Raw genomic sequence first — 18765 nt, 5'->3', positions numbered from 1 at the left:
GCCAATCAGGGCCCAGCAGGCTCCCATAAGAGGAACTACAGGGCTAGAGTGAATTCAGTCTGCTTGTAGGGACCAGGGGAGCAAGCGGTGTTTCTGGCTGGCTGTGGGAGCTGAAAGGCTGGACAGAGCGCTGCTAGCAGGGCTGGCTGCATGAGCTGCAAGGGACTAAGCAGGTACTGTAGTTACTGGGAGTGATTCAGCAGGGAGCTGTGATCAGCAAACTAAGTCCAAGAGGGGTGACTCATCAGGAAGACTGCAGATGCTGAGGGCTCAAGTAGAGGCAAGGAGTACCCAGGGAAGAAGCCCTCAGGGCACTGCTCAGTTCCAGAATAGGAGCTTTGCAACCTAGCCAGACCAAGTGAGGGTACCATGATAGACCCTGTTGGGCTGTTTACAGGCTGAGCCCAGGAAGGGCTGCAGGATGTTTTGGGCTGTGTACCCCAGAAAGGGTTTTTTATTTCGCACACAGACAGTGTATGACCTGGCCAGAGGGCTGAGTCACCGAAGACTCTCCCGATGAGTGCACCGGCCAGCGAGGAGCCCCATAAGTGAAGGAAATTGAGGGAAAACTTCAGATATGCACTTTTGACCCGGGAGCATTCATGAGAGGTGAGTGCACCCCATTACAGCCTCACAACCCACCACCTTCCTGTTACAAATTTAAACATTAAATAAGCAGGCACTTCCTACTGAAATGAAAGCTTATCAGACATTTGTTTAAACATACAGTGATTTGCAGACACTGCTTCTAAATTGGGTACACATGGCTGCACCAATCATGGAGTGCGGGATGAAATATACAAACCCTGCACTAGTTGTGAAGGAGTTTAAGAGCAGCTATGAGCTCAGGCAGAGCCGCCCCGCTTGTGAAGCATGCCAGAGTTGGAGGGAAAAGCACAGATCAGAGGGCCCTGGATGATGGACAGACATCTTACTTCAGCTCCCAGAGAGGAGCAGAGCAGCGAGCCAAGGCTTCTTGTGAACATGAGCAGCAACACAGATGGCTGAAGAATCCTTGAGAGACAGAAGGACTCATGCTGCTTTTTATTTGTTAGTTCAGTTTTCTTTCCTTTGTCATGTCAGGAACTGCAACCAGAGCATGGCCTGAAGGCAGACTGCTGCTGACAATTCAAGTGCCCTTAGAAGGTGGGCCAATGTAGGAAGGGGTCCAGAGAAGAAGTAAGAGATCTGATGAGACTGATGGTAACCATTCCCTATAGGGTCCCTGAGCTGGAACCCAAGGCAGAGGGAAGGACTGGGATCCCCTACAGCCTCATCGAGGAGCCTAGCATGAAGACCCTAGACAAGGAGATAATGGACTATTGGACCCAGGCTGATGACCTGACATGAGGACATGGGACCATTCAGCTAAACTCTGATTTATCTCCACAGGGTAGAGAATGAACATGACCTGGCCATGGGGCCGAGTCACAAAGCAAAGGGGACTGCAAGTAGACCTGATCGGTGCATTAGGAAGGCTGTGTGGGGGGATCTACGATGCTGTTCCCCGGCACATGGTGAGTCACTTTGTCACAGAGTTGAAATATGAATTTTTTTCTAGCTCTGGAAAAAAAAATCGCAAATAAGAAGGTGCATGCATGTAGAGAAAATATACAGCAACTCATTGCAGAAGTTACAGTATATGCCTTTTAAGAAACAGCTTTTGCAAAACTTGGCCTAATTTTTTTTGTTGAAAGTATTCATTGTATGTTGAAAAAAACAAAAATGGCACTTCATTCACAACTTACCCTTTTTCTGTGCAATGCAAATTAAAATGGCTATATTCTAAACCTCTGAAAATTGGCCTAATGGACACCATTTAATCTAGTGGCCATTCAGTCACTTCACAGCAGCCATTCTGCTTCACGCCCTAGCCACCTGGAAATTCACAGCAGTAACTAGATAGGATGAAAATCCTTCTGCTCCACAGTCATGGAACCCTGACCTTGGTGCTAAAAGAGAAAATCCGTTAGAAATACAGAATACATGGTTGGCAGTTATGATTCTATCCACTAGAGGGCAGTCAGCCATATCATCCCACCTGCTATATTGACACAGCTGCTGAGCTGAAGAGAATCTACTGTTGTGCCCTCTAGGGAGGGAAAGATAGTAGATTCTCAAAAGGTTAGGCCAATGGCGGCATACACAAGTTTAGGACTCTTCAGAGGCAACCTTAGTGCCTCCATCTGTTGACCGAGAGGGCAGCTTCTCTTCCGTACTGCACAGAGATGGAAAATCTGGCCAGACACTGCGTAAATTAGCAGGAAATGGAAGTGAGAGGCTGGACAACCCCTCTGCAAAGCTGCCTATTATTGGTGAGTGCAGGCCCTCTCCCTGAGGACCCCCAAAACATTAACTGTAAAAAGGGTGCAGGGAGGGATGAGTCATGGTAAAGCATGAAAATAGAGCATGGTGCACCTTCAAGGTCATAGTCTAGCTCCTACTGATGGGAAGGGTGCCCCCTGATTTATTGGAGTTGGATAAAGCCCCAAGGGTGCAAGAGTAGAGCTGAGTTACATTTTTGATTAATAGATTTGTTGAAATACACAATTTTCAGTATTTTGAAACTATTTATGAATTTGTGTTTAAATTTAAAGTTTTCACTACTTTTGTGTTTGACCTTTTTTGAATTTTTTTTATCCTTTTTCATTTCAAAACATTGCATTTGACATTAAATTTTGGCCAATTCTTAAAACAAACACACCCAAACTTACCTGCCAAAATGATTCAAAGCACATGTTTTCAGTCCATCTGAAATATGTTTTCTTATTTGAAACAGGTTTTTTAGCTTTTAAGTTTAAAAAAAAAATTCAAAACAACTTGGTCTTGGTTCAAATCAAAATGGATTTTTTTGAGGGGCAGGAAATCTACCACTCAGAGGGGATGGATATTTATTTTATTTTTGGTTTGGTCTTTGAACCAAAAATTCACTCAGTTCTAGGCAAAAGTTCTACTTGCCTTATTGTGCACACCCCAACAGTCTGTGGGCCCTGTTGAGATGGTGCCAAATTATTAGGAATTGCTGTGACTGATATGAATAAATGTGGTAAGCATGAGTTTGGTATGGCTTAGTACATCTGAACTTGCTAAAGGATTCTGGGAGCAGGATTCTCTTAGAGTTAGATAAATGATGTGGAAAATTACTGGGAGTGGTGAAAACTGTGTTTAAATGGTTAATAAAGACTCAATCTGCATGGATGTTTCAACATCGAACTTTGGAATATATGAGCTGAGGGGGACCCACTCACAAAGTAAAGAAGATGTAAAATCCATGTGATCGGTGGGCTTGGTACAAGCTGACCTGGGTAGAAATAACCACTCTGGATGGCATCATGCTAAGAGCTTAAATGCATGATTGATGAGAGGGTAAACGTTGACTGAGCTTTGGTCTGTCTGTTCTGCAGTCCCCCCTCCCCCCTCCCAAATATTAATTAGAGAAAACCCCATAATGAATGCCTACAGGGCATATTTCTGGGACATGTGACTCCTTTGAAGGTATAAATGCTAATCAAACTAAATTAGTTGTTAGTTCCCGAATTAACATCTGAAGAGGTTCAGGATACTGTGTTTTAGTTGCTAGCTCCCAGTACTAAAAGGGGCAAGGGTCAATGGGGAATCAGAACCCTGAGACTGACAGCCCCCAGAAACAATGGGGAGAGGCCAGTGCTCCAGGTCAGCCTGAATGACAGGGCAGGCAGGCTAATCAGGGAGTCAGGAGGCCAGGGAGGTCCCGTCCTCTGTGTGAGCTGGATTTGCCTGGGTCAGACAGAGCGGGGCCAAGCTCAGGAGGAAGCAGGGGCCCAAGCTAAGCTGGGGAGCAAAGCTGGGCCAGATCCAGGGGGGGCCAGAAAAGCAGCCCAGAGAGAGCAGACCCTGTCCTGGGAGCAGAGCTGCAGCCCCAAAGTCAGAGGCACAGCCCAGAGAGAGCAGACTTGCCCTGGGAGCAGAGCTGCAGCAACCAGAGCCAGAGGGGCCAGAAAAGCAGCCCAGGAAGCAGGTCAGTGCTGGGAGCAGAGTCACAGAAGCAGCCTGCAGAGCAGACCTGTAGCAATCAGAGGCAGAGGGGCCAAAGAAGCAGCCCAGGGAGCTGGAGGCAGAGCAGCAGTAGCAGTGCTGAGACAGTGGTGGAGCTGGGGCTGGAGCAGTCCGGAGCTGGGTGCGGTGAGCAGCTGGGGAGAGCGAGGGGGGACCCGGGCAGTGGGCCCAGCACAGGGAGACGCCTCAGCCAAGAGGCTCTGCAGGCCAGGCTTGGATCATAACCCCGACAGGGCGGGGGCGACACTGAGAAGAAGGGTCCTACCACTTAGAGCCTGAGAGCGTGTGGCCACCACCAGAACAAGTGTCCAACCCACAGCATCCCTGCAGCACAGCCAGGGCCTGAGAAGAAGGCCTGGGACTTACAAGGAACAGACTGTGAACTGCCCTGACGTTACAGAGATACAGTTTGTGATGTGTTTCCTTTAACCTTTCCCATTTTTCCTTATTCTTTTTAAAATTAATTGTTGATTAAATAACTTGCATTTGCTTTAACTTGTATGTAATGGTCAGTGGGTCAGAGAAGTGCCCAGGGCAGAGAGAGTACCCCGGAGTGGGGACACCCTAGCCCCCCGTCCTAGGTGACTACAGCAGGGTTGGGGGTGGAGCCCCCCAGGAATCCTGGGCCCAGCCTTGTTGGGGTTATGAGGACTCTGCCAGACAGGAGAGTGAAAGGGGAGTCCTCAAGGGCAGGGAGGCCACTGGGTAAAGGAAGTGGGAGCGAGGACTCAGATCCTTTTGCTAGCCCACTTCACCGGGGTAGTACAGAAGCCAGGAAAGTTCCCCACAATAGCGGGACTATTCCCCCGCTTACAAACAGGGAAAAGCTTTGTAGTCAACCTGAGCATGAATCGGAGAACTTTTTTTTCTTTTCGTCTTGTAAATGAGGAATACAGTAATTGTGATTATACTGTGTTGATTTTATAATCAAACAACTAAACTCATCCCTACTCCTGTAAGGCTCAATGTTGCAAAGTGTTGAGCACTCTGGCCATGATCCAGCAAGCACTGAAATGTACATGAGTGGAGGTGAGATTGTCCAAGGATTAGAACACTAGCCAGAGACTCAGGCTTAATTCCCTGCTCCACCACAAACTTCTTGACTGACCTTGGGTAAGTCCTGGGTAGTTGCTCTGGGCCTCAGTTTCCCATCTTAAAAATGGGCATGAAAATACTGCTTAACAGGATTGTGAGGATAAATACATTAAAGATTGATGGGAGCCATAGAAATACCCTAGCTAGATAAACAGAAGCCGTACTGAGTTCACTGAGGCTACTCACATGCTAATGTAAAGCATGTACTTAAGGGCTTTGCTTGATCAGGAGCTGAGGCACATATCCTCAAAGGTATTTAGGAACCTAAACGCCATCAGAGCTCGATGGCTAAATACTTTTGAAGATCTGGGCCTGAGTGCTCAGCACCTGAAAATAAGGAGCCCACTGTTGTGTCATTAGCATTACCCATACTTAAACATATGCATGTGGAACATCCATCTCTCTCTATCCCTTATGTCAAATTATAGCAAGGCTATATATTTTCATTCTGTTTGGCTTATATTTCACTCTTCCTTCATTTTTGCATTTGTCTTTGCAAAGGCACATCCAAGCATCTCAGACAGAGTCAATCTCTCTAAATATGTTGGGTCAAGAAAAACCTATTAGTGCTTCTTGTACATTACAGGTAAAGTGTTTAATATCTTCCATTTAAGATTTAAGGTGTTGTCAAAATGAATGATTAGACAAATTTGTAAGTTGGCAGGGTGCGGGGGAAGAGGTCAGTAGATGGGTATTGAGGGATTAAAGTTCACGTTTGGTAATATAAGCTAAATGCTTGAGTGGTTTCATTTCATCCTGCTTCTCCAAAAGGGGATTTATTGTTCTTTCTTTGCTTCTCCTTGTCAATGACAGGTAAAGAGTTGAGAGATTTAAGTTTATCCCAAGAACCTCAATTCAACAGAAAATTACACTTCAGAGTAAAGGAGGCTACTAAATTCTTGTCGATCAGACTTCTTGTTTCATTCTAGCATTATTCAATCTTGTACATTTTGAAAATATTTCCTAAATGTGAATTGTATTTTGGAGGGATCATGAAATGAACATTGTGGGGTTTTTTTTGTTTGCTTATTAAGAAAAAAGGGTTTTCACTAGTACAAAGCATGCCATTTACCACCCTGGCTTTCATTAATATGGTTAGCATTTGTAACACGTATTGTCTTGCAAATATTTTCTTGAAGGTGCTCACGATTTGCTGCAGTTCACACAAAGGTTGTATGTTGTTGTCAGCACACTGAGGCTTCACAAAATATAAAGGGCTCGGTCAAGCATTTTACACAGAGCCCTGAGTATGGGTTGGCATAGTAATTTGCTACTGACTTCTATCAGGTTTAACATACTGATTCCCTCCCCTCTCACTGGCTAAACTGTACAGGTTGGAGGGGGGAGGTAAGATTCTGCCCACGCCCTGCCCACCTGCTTGGATGAGGGCACCTACTGGGTAAATTGAATAGGCACTGGTCAAAAGATAATTCATTATGTTTCAACTCTTTTGCATATTGCTTCTTGGGCTGGGTGGGAGGGGAACTCCTTTGAACTCTAATTATGGAAGCTCAAATTCTCCTTCCCTGTTCCTGTCAAATGATTGGCACCAGCACAGAACTGCAGCTCCACGTCATCCCAATGATCTTACCACTGCCCTGTGTTCCTCATTCTGACTTGTTCCTTGGTTGTGTTGTACTAGGCAGGGGAGATGAGAGTGCTGAAGTGTGTGACACGGTATCTGCATGTTTAGCAGCCATGTTAATCATCAGAGCAATTGTATTTATGGTTTGACGTGGAAGGACAAATCTCACCTGCCTTATTTGCATGAGTTGTCACTTTTTTGAAATCAGTGTGATTACTTCTGTGTGAGAGAGGCAAGCACAGTGTGGCCTGAAGGTGGAACAGATAAAGAACAAGTAATAATCTAACAGATTCAATGAAATATACAAAAGCCCTCACTGTAAAAGTCTATTGCCATGTGCCAAATGATTGACTACTCTGCCACTGGCATAGGGAGTGTGTTGCGGGCATGGCCAGGAGAAAAGTCATATGGCTGGAGCACTACTGTGCTTCTGTGATCTGCATGTGGTTTACCCACCTCTCAGGGCAATAGCCAGACAGCAGAGGCATTTCTATACTCTGCCAGAGACCAAACCAGGGTAGAATCAGCCTCAAGACCAAGATGTCTCAAATGGCTTCTTTGTGGCTTTGCCATCTGGGCACCCAAAAGATCCAATCCACCAGCCAGTAAAGTTAATGGCAAAACTTCCATAGACTCCAGGGGTGACAGGACTGGCCTTCAAACCAATCCTGTTAACTAGCTGGCTCCCTCGCCTATTGCAGCCCCTCTGTCCTGTTTTCTGCCCTCCCCCAGCCAGCTGTGCCTCATCCTCCCATTCCTAATGATTCAATAGCATGCAAAACTATATAACTAACCTAATGCAGTTAATGATACCATGCACACTAGTCATTTTTAGTGCCTGGAAGGCACAATGAGTTTACTTTCTCAATGTGCCTTAGACTCTGAGCTAAGCCCACCTGAAGTTTTTGGATTTAACACCGCACACTTCAGTAAGAAAGCAGTCAAGTAAGGATGGAAGCTTGAAGAGGGGAGGAAGGTGAGAGTACATTTGTTATAGCTGCTGATTTAAAAAAAATAAATCTGATTATGGGTATATACAGTACACCATAAAAGTAACTGGGTTCATAATTGCAATATGTATTTTAGGTATATCCAAAATGCCCATTTTTTCCTCTTAGTGCAGGAAAGATACTGATAGAAGGAAAGCATTCAAATATGGGGGGGATCTATATAAAAGAGGCAGCGTTCAGTTCATCGTTGCACCAAGGAGTGTTTGTTTTAGGACAGTGAGCATTCAACGCTGACGGAGATTAGGGAGTCCTTCAAAGGAAAGTCAAAGTTACACGTTAAATCTATATCCAAGGTAGACAGCTGTGGCAAATAACTCTTCACTGAACTTCTTTCATTAGCATCCATGAATATTTGCATAAATCTTGTCAAGAAAAAATTGGCAGAGGTGCAAGGCCTGCTTCCAATTCTTTTCACTTCTAACATAGCCATGGAAAATGCATTTCCAGATTTAGAGGCTTGTGTGCATGCACAGAAACAAAAAGATATCAACAAACTGATTAGTGATGGTAATTACAAACCTGTGACAAGCCATTTACTTGAATTACTATAGGAGAATGCAATTGCCATAATAAATAAAGTGGCAGCTAAAAACAACACAGAGATTTGTCGTCCAGTGTCTGGAACGCAGCTGCAACATAAACTGAAACCTTTGTTTTTTTTTTTTAATGTGGAACTTAAACTACTGACCAGAGATGTCATTAAATAGATCACTTGTGTGAGGTCACTGTTTACAGTTCACTTTATAAGGTGTTTCAAACTTTATACCTCATCTGTAGCATTGGCGTGAATATCTACCATGTTAGTATGAGGTAGAAGGCAGGTTTTTGCCAAGTAAAGGTTTATTGAAGCCATAAGACTCCTGTGGTATTGTAAAAATGCAGACATGTTATAGTATCATCATATCTCTGACACCGGCATTGCACATCTGCTGAGTGGTAGCAGAATTCCAGGGCTTTGTAGGTTGACTTCCCAATGGAGGAGAAATCAGTGATGCGCAGTCTGGGTTTTTATAAGTGTAATTTGATTTATTTACAAATATACATCAGTCTCAGAAGAGACCGTCACAGATGGGACACTCCAGTGTGCTATTCCCAGGAAGCAACTCTGCACCAAGACATGATTCTAGCAGAGAGCCAGCCACGTTGTTGCTTGCTTCTACACCATCTTTGCAACCAAACTCATGACATTACGAGCATTTATTTCAAGACTAAAACCTTGCTCACATGATAATTAAAAGATCTTAGAAGACTGAATTATAGTACTGGGACAGGTAGGGCAATTTCCTGCAGTATTCTTGGAAAACCTTACTGAATTAAGTATCTTTAGAGTCCATTGTATTAAATGCAAAAGTTATGTTTTAGTGTGAGCCTGGATGATCAAAGGCCTAGAGTCAGCAATGTGGGAGACAAGAATGCTCTTTTGAGACAATGTGTGAATTGGATTTCCTGGGAAATATGTAGGAGGTAATGAATGAAAATTCCCCCCTGCCCCCCAAGTCTTTTGAAGCTATGTACTGAGGAGGGGACCATTGTCTGCTGATTTATCTGCTCTGGATTCTGAAGATGAAAAAACCAAGCAATATAAAGGAATGACTAACCTATTCATGATGATGCTAGTTCTGAGCTGTGAGTTAATAACAAGAAAAAAACATGGGGTTTGAAGGGCTGACTCCTACCAGAGCCCTTGCTGGAGTAGAGGTGGTGGTGATCTCTTAGGTAAGCTTAGTAGCATGCATGTAGGTTCTCTTATTATTTTTTGTTTTCTCTGTAGTGCTTTCACTTTAAGAATAAATATGCTTGCTTAGAAAGAGCTGTGTGGTAATTTACAACTAAGCTTCTGGAAGGATTAGATTTTGATCAGTATATGTTGATAAACATCAGTTCCACCTCACACACATGATGGGGGGGAAAAAGTATTTCCATCAATGATTGAAATGTATGTAAAGAAAAGTGTTGCTTGAGAACTTTGTTTAATTTAAGGATATTTACTTTGTATATTTTGACATATGATGTGAACCGTCTTATTAACAGTTAGAAAGCTTTACCTTTTTTTGAATCTCAAGAGACACTGTAATTAAGTGTCTGACCCCCACTGCACCTAAGTTTCCCACAACTGAAAATTTAAATGGGGGGGGGGGAAATGCTTAAAACCCTAAATTTTGTGCCACTGAAAATTTAAATGGCTAAATTAAAAAATGCTTAAACATGAACATAAATATTTATCCATTGTAACTGTTTAAAAAAAATTCTAATTCTGCCAAGCCTGCTTAACTGCTGGCAGTTAGTGTTTATAAGCCTTTGGGGAGAGAGTGCAGCTGCTGCCCCGTCTTACGCAGTCTGGCTTGCTGGGACTATCATAGTGTAGGCAGGGAACTGTGCCATCTGGGAAAAACCCCATTCAGAAGGGAGGGAGACGCAGGACTCTGCCCAAGAGAAGTGATGGTGGGTGCCTGGAGCCTCGACTGGGTGCCCTTGCAGGACTATGGATCATGCAGACAGGTGCAGTTCCCTTGAAATGTGACAAGAACTACTGGGGTACACTGGCACAACACCAATGATGAAGTTATCGTGTGTCAGTGCTATGCAATGTCAATCCTCATCTCAGTTCTGGATGAACGAGGGCAGTAGAGCAACATCATAGATTAACAACATTTAAAGCTGACAGAAAGCTCTACACAATCAGTTCTACCTAAGATGCAGACCACCGGGGCCTTGTTAAGAAGATATATTTAAAAAGGCAGGAGGTCTTCCTCTTCCCCTTTAGACTGAAGTTTCTAGGAACTACTTGAGGCAGCAAACAGTGGCAGACCTTTCTGGAATCACTTCTGCAACAGAAACATTTTATTAAAAGTCAGGCTGCTTTATGGAATTTTTTTTATTCTTGCCCCCTTCCTGAATTTTTAGGTAAGAAATGGCATTAGCTGAAAATCGTATTTTAGTGATGCAGCAGGTTTGTCTTCTAATTATAAGCACTACTATTTGGTTGGAAAAATCTGTGCAAAGTGGCAAGTGGAGCCAAACCACCTCTTCTTCCCACCTAACTGACAAACATTTACCTTGACTAGTTTTTCCTCCATCCTTACATAGTTTACTTAGCAGCTTTTCCTCTGTCTTGTGGAACCATCTACCTGATGTCTTTGTTCATTCTTGTTCCAGTGAACTTATGCCTAGTTACATTAGTAACACTATTTTTATTTATATTACAGAAGCACCAATGAGCAGCAACTGCAAATGCGGTACTAGACACTGTACACTTAGTAAGAGAGAGCATTACCCATGAGAGTTTACAATCTAAATGGACAAGGCAGATAAAGGGAAGGTGTCAAAGGGTATACTGGCCCAGTAGCACCACATGCTGGCTTAGAGTGGCTCTGTTGCATACTTCCTCCATTTCCATTTCACAGGTTTCCATGCATAATCTAGAGAGATTTATATCTAACAGACCCCTTTCTTGGAGACTGGTTTATTAAAAAAGTAAAGATGCTTTGCTCTTTTCTATCCTGATATCCCACTGGACACAGCCCCTCCTATTTGTGGTCCAGCTGACTTCAAGCATTTCCAGTAGGCAATTTTCAGCTCTGTTTTTCCCCTCCATTTGCCTTGGGCACATTCATTCTCAGGGCTGTAGTCTCTCCCCTTTACAGTTGGGGAGTTGCATGGGCCTCCTCCTTCAGCCTGTGATTCTGGACTCTCAGCTGCTTCCTTTGGGAAGCCTTTTCAGCAGCTTTGTCTCCCATTATAAGGTCCAAGTATCTTCCCTTAAGCCAAGTTGAGAGGCAGGTAATTAGCCACAGGTGCACTTGACCCCACTCTATCTCAAAGGGGGCAGTCACTCTGTGCTAGAAGGGAAACAGAGGCAGGAAATAACTTGTCCAGAGTCACGCAGTAGCAGAGCTGGGAATACACTCACGTGTCTTGGATAATACTCAGTACCTTATGCATTGGACTACATTGAAGATATGTTCCATTTGTAACAGAACAAAAATAATATTTTTTATTTTTATTTATGTAGAAAATTGTGTTCCAAAATGGCCAAGGTGACTTGGACAGATCAGAGAGGCTGTCTGACACAATCACAGGGCAAACTGTACCAGACCCCTTTTAGCCTCACTCAAGTGCACTCCTTAGGTGACTGGCCTGGCTTCTAGTACTTCACACTTTATGGAACCACATAGTCCTACCACTCAGACTGGATCTTTGGGCTGCAGTCCCCTTGGTGATCTCTGTGGCAAAATATGCAGCTAGGGTAGGGCATTTTTACAGTACTTAACCAATGCTATTGTAAAGTTTTAATAAGGAATATATTGCAGCTGGTGGTGCTATATTTTAGGTAAGATGGTCAGATCCTTGGTTTATCAATTGTTTCCATTTTAATACCACTGTGCACTTACACAACACTTTCCATTCCATATTCTTTACAAAGAAAATGCAAGCATTGTTACATTTTACAAGTATGAGAACTGGGACATGCAGCTATTAAAGACCCCAATCCAGCAAGTCACTGAGGCCTAGATGTTAAAAGATATGTAGGCGTAGCTCCACATGGCCTAAGTACTTAGGAAGTCTCATTTTTAAAATTCCTCAGTTCCTCCAGTTCCTCTAAGACATTTAGATATCTAAATACCTTTGACGAACAAGGCCTAACTGACTTACCAGGGATGATGCAAGACAATGGCAGAATCAAGGCTAGAATTAAAGCATGAATTGAATTTGGTTTGCTGCTAAGAGAATGGTAAAAGCTGCATGTTTTTATGGGCCAAATTTACGCCTGGTGTAATTCCATTGAAATTAAGGCAAATTTGCCAGATCTCAATATGTCCCCATATGTTTAATGGGATTTCTTTTTCTTTGTGGGGAAGAAGTTTTTCTCAAAAATGAAAATTAAAATGCTATATTACAGCCTAGTCTTGTCTGTTACTGAGCACCTGTCACTAGGTGCTTGGTGTCCTGAGTTGCCACTGAAGGTGTTCATTAGAGGTTCAGGATCTAGCTCGGTATGTCTTCTGTATCACCAATATTTAATAACACTTAAGTAATCTGAGTCTCCATTCCCTCTGCTGCAAAATGGGGTTGCTGGTGTTTACCATTTTCACAGGAGTATTGAGGGGCATGAATAAATAATGTTTGTAAAGTGCTGTTCCATTGCCAGGTATTATTATGCTGGTGCAGAGGTGGGAAAGGAATTCAGGAGTCCCTTGCTTCCAGCCCTGTGTTCAGTCTATAAACCCATGTGTTTATAGAATTCACCACCACCTTCTTTCCCTTAAGAGAAAAACAAAAACTCATAAATGTGATTTTCCTCTAGACCGCACAACCCCACCCCCAAGTGGATTTTTAATCTTATGTTCTCAGATGAAAATGACATTCAGGAGATTTTTTTTTCTCATAACAGACTTTCAGCACATTTATAGATATGTAAAACTGTAACAAGGCCCCCTCCTTTGACAAGTGAAAAAATCACCACACAATTTTAAGTGGAATATAATCAATATGAAGCACATCTTGCTTTTCATTGCTTTATACGGCAATAAAATGGGATATTTCCCTTTTAAAAGCTCTGGCAATATTTTTTTTAACTTGTCAAAGAGGACTATATTTATAATTCCTGATACTTACAGGTTTGTTTGATCCTTTGAGGGTGAGCCTGAAGTTCTTAACTTTGATTTGTGTCTTGTGAACCCTTTTCTTAAGCGCCATCCTGTGTTTTGTTTTTCCCCCTTTCAGCCATGTTTTTCCTTACACATTCACACAGGAACTCTATAGAAAAGAGAATCAGAGATCTGTTGGAAATGTGTAACCAATATTGGCACTCTTTCTTTGCAGAACTTTACAAGTATGACTTTAAAATTCTCTACACTATTTCAGCTGAATGTCATATTGCCTGTTTTATTCCAGATAAATCTTTATGCATGTGGCAGAATTAGACAAGTATCCTTCAGATCCAGGACTGAAGGAAGCATATTACACAGACAGATCTCAAACCAGCAGAAACATTATCCATGTGAGCAAAGTGCTCAGGCAAGCACAGCAACTGAGTAGCAACTACTGAAATGCCCAGAGGCTGCAAAATCACAAAAGGTCAGATGCCTACCTTTTCGACAGAGCTATGGGGAAAAGACAGGTAAGTAAAAGAAACAAATGGTCTCAGTTTTTCTATCATACTGTCTTTACAATGACAAAAGAAAATAAGGGGGTTGTTTAATAGTTTTATATCTATATCTATATATATTACACATGGAACCATTATGTCATCAGTTGCTATAAAGAGATGCCTGGGTACAAAGAAACATCTGCACTGGCAACAAGGCATATATTTGAATTGTGTGTTATATTTGGAGGGATTTATTAGCTCACCACAAATTTGAAACAGACTTTTGCAGATGGGCTTCAATGGAAGCCCATGATAAATAGCATTCCTTTTCCTCATCTGAAATGATGTAATTGCCCCTTTATGGGTTCAGCTTTGATATCACCTTTCCATGCAGAGTGTTTGACTCAGGCCCATATTTGTTTTAGGAGCCACGCTGCTTCTACCCATGATCATTGAGATCAGAGCAACTAGGTGGTTCAGGATGATCAAAGACAGCGAAAGTTTCCCCACGCCCCTTCACTGAATGTTGACAATAACTGTGAGAGTGTGTAATGTGGAGCTTTTCTAGATGGAGACACCAGCTAAGAATCAGGCCCTGAGAATGGACTGTCCAGAAAAGACTTAGATACAGATGTTATTACCATTAAATTGAACATTTAAACTTTACATATACTACTTTAATTGAATCCATGTCTTAATACCTGGCTTACATCCACAAATAATTACAAGCCCCAAACAGGTAATTTTGGGGCCTACATATTGGTACCACATTATTAGCAAGTATTAGCAACTAATGTCATCTAGAAGTCATCCATGACCTGATCTGTAGGTCTATCAAACTATACCAAAATATTAAAATGTTGGTGCCTAATGGCTCCTAAAATATTCAAATGTTTGGTGCTAAACTTGGCACCTAAAGCGACATTTCAGCATTAAGTGATCTGATTTTCATAAATTCTAAGCACCTTTGATTCCCACTGAAGCATTACAACTACAAATTCTAAATCCCTAGCATGCACCCAGGTGTTTTTCATGTCCACATGTGGCTGTTTCCCTGTGTGCATGCAATTTTGTGTGCATGTAAGTGTAGGCCCTGTAGGGGGCCAGCCAAAAGTATGGGCCTTAAATGACACATGCTAGGGGCCAGTATCTACTGATTTCAGTGACTTACTGAAATACACAACACTCAGTATCTGAATTTTCACATGTGGAGCTTCCACAATTTCCATCTAAATCAATGGGAGTTGAGAGAGATGAGCACCCCTGAAAATTGGGGCCAAAAAACTTAACAGAGAAGTGTCCCCCAAATCTTCCTCCTGGATTACAATACCCCACTTAAAATATTGTCCTAGAGGTGCCACTGGCACAGTATTCCACATATACACACATTATTCCTCAAAGGGACTGATCTTAAGCCAATGCAAATATCTGTGCATTCCTTGGCTTACAATCAGACCCTTAGTCTCATTCTCCACTTAGAGCTTGAAGATGCTGGATGGTGTGAAAATTCTGGGGACTCACCAGTTGTGGATTGATCACTTTTCAAAGATTCATAGATATTAAGGTCAGAAGGGACCATTATGATCATCTAGTCTAACCTCCTGCACAATGCAGACCACAGAATCTCACCCACCCACTCCTGCAATAAACCTCTCACCTATGTCTGAGCTATCGAAGTCCTCAAATCATGGTTTAAAGACTTCAAGGTGCAGAGAATCTTCCAGCAAGTGACCCATGCCCCATGCTACAAAGGAAGGCGAACCCCCCCCCGCCCCAGGGCCTCTTCCAATCTGCCCTGGAGGAAAATTCCTTCCCGACCCCAAATATGGCGATCAGCTGAACCCTGAGCATGTGGGCAAGATTCACCAGCCAGATACTACAGAAAATTCTTTCCTGGGTAACTCAGATCCCACCCCATCTAACATCCCATCACAGGCCATTGGGCCTATTTACCATGAATAGTTAAAGATCAATTAATTGCCAAAATCATGTTATCCCATCATACCATCTCGTCCATAAACTTATCGAGTTTAATCTTGAATCCAGATAGGTCTTTTGCCCCCACTGCTTCCCTTGGAAGACTATTCCAGAACTTCATTCCTCTGATGGTTAGAAACCTTCATCTAATTTCAAGTCTAAACTTCCTGATGGCCAGTTTATATCCATTTGTTCTTGTGTCCACATTGGTACTGAGCTTAAATAATTCCTCTCCCTCTCTGGTATTTATCCCTCTAATATACTTATAGAGAGCAATCATATCTCCCCTCAACCTTCTTTTAGTTAGGCTAAACAAGCCAAGCTCCTTGAGTCTCCTTTCATGAGACAGGTTTTCCATTCCTCGGATCATCCTAGTAGCCCTTCTCTGTACCTGTTCCAGTTTGAATTCATCCTTCTTAAACATGGGAGACCAGAACTGCACACAGTATTCCAGATGAGGTCTCACCAGTGCCTTGTAGCTATGCCATGTAATTAGACTGCAGAGGATGATAAATATCCATTTTCTAAAAACGTTGCCAAGTATTTTCCCACCATTATAACCGGAGGAAGCAATGCTTTGGAAGACCATTTAATCCATATTTAATATCCCATTTTTTAAAAAGTATAGTTATACCAGGTTTAATCTTTTATGTGGTATGGAAACAATATGGGGGTAGAGATTAATAGATTAAAATGTAATACTGTCATATAGAATAAAGCATAAGCCATCTTCCTATATATTACATTGTTGAATTTTGCATTTGATTTTTACTTATCAATTTATAACTTTTTATTGAAAAATACTTCTTACCCTGACTTCTCAAAATACAGACACATAAATTATGGATAAATAAAAGTACATCCCATATTGACCGTATGCTACAGTTCAGCCTTGGATTACCTTGCAGCACACATTTGTTTGAATTAAATACTACGTAAATAAAGTGTTCTCATAATTACAAAACAAGTTAACTTGCTAATTCACATAAAATGCTATTTTCTGACTTCCAATTTAACTGGCTACTTTTCATTAAACCTTTTGCAGTAAATGTTGTCCTATGACATGAATTGCCTTGTCAAAAACCCTGTATTCTGAATGTGACAAACAGTGTATATTAATACCTTCATTATACATCTTCACATCCTAATTATTTTAATTACTGCAATCAGTGTAGATAGAATAGCACCTGCAATTTAGAGCAATCAACTCCTCTCAGCTTGCTAAAATTAAAGGTTTGTCATTTTATATGAACACTTAGTAAAGGTTTGTCAATAAATCAGCTATGGGATGACCTCTTGTATTGAACATTTATATAAACTTCTTGAGAGTATTTGAAAAGAAACACCATGGAAACACTATGGAACAGAAGTTGAGTGCTGTAAAGCAAATAAAGAACAGAGAGAGATCAAGTAAAAGTGTATATTAAGCTAGTGTTCCCTATACAACTTTTGGCATTTGGCAGAAGGATTATAAGAAGTGAACATAAACTGAGCTGGGAATTAGTTTCCAAACTGGATAGCAGTCAAAGTAGTTCTCGCTTAACAGTTTTTCCACATATGGTAAAGCTGAGAAAGAAATGGGCGAATGATTTTCAGAGCAGAACACTGCCAAAATAACTCTGTTAACAGAATGTTCTAAATAGCTGGGCGTCATCTACTCAATAAAAATGTGAGAATATGTACCTGTCAGCTCACCCATGCACTGACTAACTAAAGATACAGCTACTTATATGAAATTGGATGCACTTCCATGGTATTTAATATGTCAGAAGAACTCAGAGCAAGAACGAGAGAGACTGAGAACAAGCCCCAGCAAATTATATTTGAATGGCACAAAGGTCCTCATTTTTCTCCAGCTGGTAACTAGTATCATGACTAAACCAATTTTTTTTTTAAAAAAAAGGTCTTTTGACTTCTGTTGGGGGATCTGCCCAAAGCAGGTGGCTCAAGACATGCTTTCCCCGAGCAACTGAGCTTAAAGTTGATTTAAACAATCAATACACAAATAAAATAAAATAAAAAATATACAAAAATCAGAGTATAAATAAAAATGGTCAAGATTGTCCTCACTGTGAGAATATTAGTACATACACTATAAAAAACACATTGGTTAAGCAGTTTTATCTAACTGTTTGAAATTACAGAGTTTTTCTTAAATTTGGATTTGAAAGTGCTTAGCTGGAATAATTCTTCCACATTTTAAGGCTTTTGTTGTTTGAAATAGAAATTAATGTTCAAGAAGAAGATATAGAAAATAAAATGATGATGATCATTTGGTAAAGTTTAGTGTATTAATGTTAACGTATCAAGTAGTAATAAATCACAATAAATCAAGTTTTATCGCAAAGTTTTAGTCTATTATTCTAAACCACAACTACTCTGGAAGGTGAGTTTGGTACTATTATGGAACTATGGAGCCTTTACAGGTCCTTAATCTGCCAATTCGCTTTTTTGTTGTTGTTGTTAATTAAAGGTTATAGGGCCAACAGTGACAGTTTTATCAAAAGTAATTCTAAAATTAAAAATGCAAGTTACTTAGTGAAATGTAGTCTCCCTCTCTTCATATGACTCCTAAAATGTTAGAGATCTCAAGTCACACTAACATTACTTGAAAATTGCCAACCCAGTAACAAATATTTACTTTGAGAAGTGTGTTTTGGTCAAGGAGTCTGTATTTTAATTCTTCCAAAAAATACCTTGTATCAATCCAATTGTGAAATCAGGGCCCAGATTAGTAACTGGGACTAGCACTGTAAAAGGAAAAAGGCTTTGGCTTTGGCTAAAAACAGCAAGCTTAATCAACATATGAATCATAGAATCAGTGAAATGTAGGGCCGGAAAGGACCATGAGGGATCATCAAATCCAGCCCCTGCACTGAGGCATGACCAAGTAAACCTATACCAGCCCCAACACGTGTTTGTCCAGCCTGTTCTTAAAAACTCCAGTGACGGGGATTCCACAACCTCCCTTG

At 41.6% G+C, this 18765-nt stretch overlaps 1 long non-coding RNA gene across 1 annotated transcript in view; it reads left to right on the top strand.

Annotated features, from left to right (window-relative positions):
- Window positions 1-1442: 1442 nt before the first annotated feature.
- The window catches only part of LOC141993947 (uncharacterized), a 142093-nt gene continuing 124770 nt past the window's right edge, over window positions 1443-18765 (top strand). The window contains exons 1-2 of the long non-coding RNA XR_012640975.1: window positions 1443-1517; window positions 13621-13846. This is a non-coding gene — a long non-coding RNA (uncharacterized LOC141993947). The remainder of the gene's footprint in view (window positions 1518-13620; window positions 13847-18765) is intronic.

Source organism: Natator depressus, chromosome 9 (assembly GCF_965152275.1).
Source record: "Natator depressus isolate rNatDep1 chromosome 9, rNatDep2.hap1, whole genome shotgun sequence".
Lineage (NCBI taxonomy): Eukaryota > Metazoa > Chordata > Testudines > Cheloniidae > Natator > Natator depressus.
The sequence above is the reverse complement of the archived record's forward strand: the minus strand, read 5'-3'. Positions and strand labels throughout refer to the sequence as shown.